The sequence below is a fragment of the Octopus bimaculoides genome, chromosome 1 (assembly GCF_001194135.2).
Source record: "Octopus bimaculoides isolate UCB-OBI-ISO-001 chromosome 1, ASM119413v2, whole genome shotgun sequence".
Classification (NCBI taxonomy): Eukaryota; Metazoa; Mollusca; class Cephalopoda; order Octopoda; family Octopodidae; genus Octopus; species Octopus bimaculoides.
In genome coordinates, this window is record NC_068981.1 from 38758363 (window position 1) to 38763362 (window position 5000).

The window sequence follows — 5000 nt, forward strand, 5'->3', positions numbered from 1 at the left end:
ATATATATATGTATAAACTTATCAGAATGAGATAAAAATCTTCAAAATTAAAAACAAACACAGGGAAAATAACAAAGGCAACAGGATGTACACAGTAAATGAATCAGATTGATTCCCAGAGAAATTTTAAGATGGGAAAAAGTGGTAAAGTGACATTTTGAGCATGGCTCTTCATCAGTAAGAGGAAGGAGGAAAAAACCAAAGAGAAGGAAGATAATAGTCCAAGACAAGCATGTGTGTCATTACATGGTTGTATATTAGGACCTCAAAGTAAATATAAGGAAGACTGGAGCTTTACTTAGGAGAAAAATCAATATACATGCAGCAAAAATGCCCAAACATACACAATCTTCCCCGACATATATAATATGCACACAAGTGATGTAATGGAATAATAGGAAGGCTAACAATAAAGGCAGCCATCAAATGTGGCAAATGTACAGGTGCAATAAATTTTAGCACACCATAGATGCATCGTGTCACCATATGAGTTTTCTCCCCTGTACTAACAGAGCAGTGGCAGGGGAACCAACTCTAGAAAAAAATGCAGTATACTAAAAGGCTAAGCATGGAGATAATCCAAAAAACTGGCTTTCATGAATGTCCAGGCAGCTAAAATGCATTAACAATTTCAGTTACCTAGATGACATAATTAGTAGTAAGGATAGAGGTTCTGAAACAAGAGTGAGAATAACTTGCAAAAACTGTTCAAGGAGCTTCTGTCCCCATTGGTGATAGGAATCACATCCAATCATTTATTCTGGCTACACTTTTCAGTGGCGGTGTAAAGAATTTCCAGGCGTTCGGTTAAACAGATCGCACTGTATATTGGTAGAGTTGTAAGAAGTTGTTTTTGCGAGTATGTGCGATTCTAATCTATATTCTATATTTTTTTGTTTTTTGTCCTTAAGCTCCCAGATATAGCTACTAAGCCCTGTTGAATTTGCCTTACTCCTTTTTCTGAAGTTAGATTGGTGTGCGATGTACCTAAGTATCATTTGGTTTTTCGTGGCTCCTATATATGATTTTATATGGCTATTTGTGTGTATGTTACATTGGTAAACTACGTTTTTAGTCTTGCATCTGTTAGAGAATTGGCACTTCTATCCCTACAGCCGCATAAATTATTAGGTATATTTGTGTTCGTGCTGTGTTGGGGGAGGACTATTACTACTCTGGCCTTTGTCTGTATTGCTAGGAGCTGCTTTATTAGTGGTGGGATTTGTTCTATTAGTCTATTGGTTGTTAGATTTATTGTACCTAATTTTCTTAGTTTCATAGAATGTGTCTAGTTTTTTATTATTAATCGAGTATATGATGGTAGCTAGGTTACTAGCAGACTGTGGCCAACTCTAATTTTATTCCTAAATATTGCTGCATATAATTTGAACTACAGTTTACCTGCTGAATTACCTGCTACTGTATACCTTTTACCAAGGACTGTACCTACGCAGGTAATCACCAGGAGCACCTTTAGATTTAACCACCCCATAGAGGTTTTAAACACCTCTAACTTATACCTACATAACTTATTGACCATCTAACAATTCATTACATTATAATTTAATATAATATACTATAAATATAATAGAAGATGATATAGCCAATTTAAAAACCCAACAATTTGTTTCAACTTATATACATTATTTGATTTATAAACAATTCATATCTACATATATATATATATATATATATATATATATATAAATATAGGTAGATTGATAGATAGATAGATACATACATACATACATTAATATGAGTATGCATATGTGTATACACACAGACACACACACACACATGTTCCTAATAGCTAAAATAACAACAGTAACTGAGTATATGATGTTGTCAAATATTTATTTATTAAAAAAAACATCAAGCTGACTGTGATTTTGTTGTTTCTCCGATGATGGTTCTCCCAGAAAAAAAGATATCCTCATGATATGTAGTTAGTGTACAGAGTTTTGGACTCCTAATACTTTAGACCTCTAAGACTAACACTTAAGCTTCAAGAGAATGTCTGAGAAAACATACTTGATGAAAATTTGAAGTTGATTATGTGTGTGTGTGTGTGTGTAGAATATATCTATTTACTTCTATAACTATATATATAGAGAGAGATAGAGAGATAGATAGATAGATACAGATGCCTATCTATTTATCTCTCTATCTATCTCTCTCCCTATATATATATGGATAGATAGATATAGAGAGATATACATACTTACGTATAGATATAGATATATATATAGAGAGAGAGATATACGTACATATGCACACATGCACATACATATACACATATCTCGGTCATTCTCATAAGCATATTTCCAAACTTAGAAGTAGTAATGGTGTTTATTGTGAGTGTGGATAAAGAAGAATATGCTATGAAATAAGTTAGAGATTGGCAATATAAAGATAAAAAGGAATACCAATATTCAAAATGCACAGTCACATGTTTCCTTTATGTGGTTAACTTTCTGATTGGCATAGTAAAAACAGAGTCACCTGTTTATTTTGCTACAATATTCTGTGAAGTTGCAAATGTACAGATGTAATATAGAAAGCAAGTGTGAATGATTAAACAAGTTGAATGTTGTGGGAATTAAAAACTAATCATGGAACAGCTGAGATAATAAATAATTCTTGCTATATTGGAATTGGTAATTTTCTGGCTCTGCACAAGGAAACATTTCAAAGAACAGAAGATGGAAATGTAGTTTATCTTTGACAATTTATGAAGCTTTCTAGCCAGTATCTCTGATATAGAAGTCATACTCGCCTTATCATTTAGTGGCATATGTAATCATAATGTAATTTGATTTATCACTTCCAAGTGATAGTATTATAGTCACAGAGGTTATCACTTATACCTTCATTACTATTTCTGTAGCGAGTCACACAGATTAGTGATACGCTTAACTGCAAGCTAAATCCATAAACTAGTTTGTATTTGCTATTTGAACAACTTAATTTTCTCTTGATCTCTAATATTTTAAAGAAAAACATGGATGCTACTAATTTGTATTTGCCACCACAAGAAATAGAATCACAAAGGCTTCAGGATTATATAAGAAATTATGTAGTAAGTACCATAAAATGAAAATGCACTTCTAATTAGCTAAGACAGGGATTTGGATTCATTTTCTAATAAGAATTATAGTTAAAGTGCTTGGATACAATCCTTTGTAATTATCTTTCACATTTCTTTTATGAAAAAATATCTTGGATTCTCTGACCAGCAAAATTAAATATATGATATCAAATTCAGTTTCATCATCTTCACAAATATTACGTACTTGAATATTATATCAGTACCTTTAAGGTGTCAGAGAAATAATCTCTCTCTAATATGTACATTTATGTTACCAAGTCTTTATGTGCAAATTACATTTCTAAAAGCTGCAATAACAGAGAATCTACTTTTCAAATCTTGTGAAGGTGTTTGGGCTAGTAGCTAGGGTGTTTTATCATGATCATAAGGTTGTGGTTTCAGTTCCTGGAGGGAGCAGCATGTTGTGTACTTGAACAAAGCACTTTATTTCCATATTGTTCCACTCTATTCAAATATAGTCGGTACTATAGAGGTGCTTGTATTTCACTCTCTCTCTCCCTCCACCTATTATATACTGCTGGGTTAAGACTACATTACTACATAGGCATATAAAACAATTAGTGAAAGCATGATAAATTTGAACAAATCATTTTTTGCTTGTGATTGAAAACTAGCTCTACTCTCTAGTCTCTCTACCACTCATCCTTGGCATTTAGACAACAACATCCAGTTGGTCTGGTTTAAAACCTCTCTTCATTTCTTCAAGATCACATTCTATCACTATTTCATCTTTAACTTCTCTATTCACTTACTTATCTCAGCCTATACTATGGGAGGATCATCTAACCATTCTTTCATCAAAGTATGCAGCCCTACATTACATTGTCTTCTTACCTGAGAGGCTTTCTATTATTTCTGGTGAACAAATCAGCAAACTCTACATTAATCTTAAAGTAAGACAGTTAAGAGGAAGTTTGAACCCATTTTTATGCACATATATCATATCCTCATTTAGAGCCCACAACCATAAATTCTCAAAGTGACTTTATCATATGGGACACAGTGTGATAGTCTGGGCATATAATTTCTTTCTGGTTAATCTATTTTTGTATGACTCGACATTTTGGTAGTAGCCACAGCAGATGTAGGCAAAGTAGTCTTAATCAGAGCATAATAATTGCCGGTCCTTTGCACTTATAATTGGTTGAGTGTTTGGGGGCCAGTGAGGCTACTGATGTGCAATAAATTTGCATGCATGCATGTGTGTGTGTGTGTATGTGCATGCATGTGCACACGTGAATGTGTGTCTGTGTATTTTGTTGTCATTGTTTAGCCCAGGTCAGCTCTGACTGAACAGGCCTATAATCAAAGGCATTCCAGTGTGTTCTTTTCTCCAGCAATATAAAAGCATATTGGCTAATATTACTTTCTTCATTCATAATGACAACCTGGTCTGACTCGAAGGAAATGGGACTGCTATTTCTAGTAGACTGAACCACTACGTCAATGCTCCTAATTTTGGCTTGCATTATCTTTAGTTTAATGATTTACTGAATTTCAAGCTCTCTTTTGTTGTTAGTAAGAAGAAAGACAATTGTTCTTTAGTTCAAATCAGGCCATCTTTATAGAGGAGACACGAGACAAAGGTATTCCAGACATGATCATCCAATTATTTTGTTTAATATTGTTCAACGTGTTCTGTTTTTCAAACAAATGAATGGGAATACAGGGAGATTTGGATATTGTTCTTTGCAAGTCAAGTGATTATGTACAGGCACCCTTGTTGGGAAACAATCAACCTGCCACCCCTTTAAGCCTGTTGTTTTCATGATTTAATATGAGATAAATAATGTTGTATTTAATATGAGATAAGTAATGTTGTATCTTAAATAATTCTGCCTCTCTTAGTATATAAAAAAGCATGAGGAAAATAACGTTTTATGAAGCATTT

The 5000-nt window shown here is 33.3% G+C and overlaps 1 long non-coding RNA gene across 1 annotated transcript in view; it reads left to right on the forward strand.

Annotated features, from left to right (window-relative positions):
* LOC128249814 (uncharacterized) overlaps positions 1–5000 on the forward strand; it is a 123097-nt gene that overhangs the window by 85743 nt on the left and 32354 nt on the right. The gene's annotated exons all lie outside the window — the stretch shown is intronic.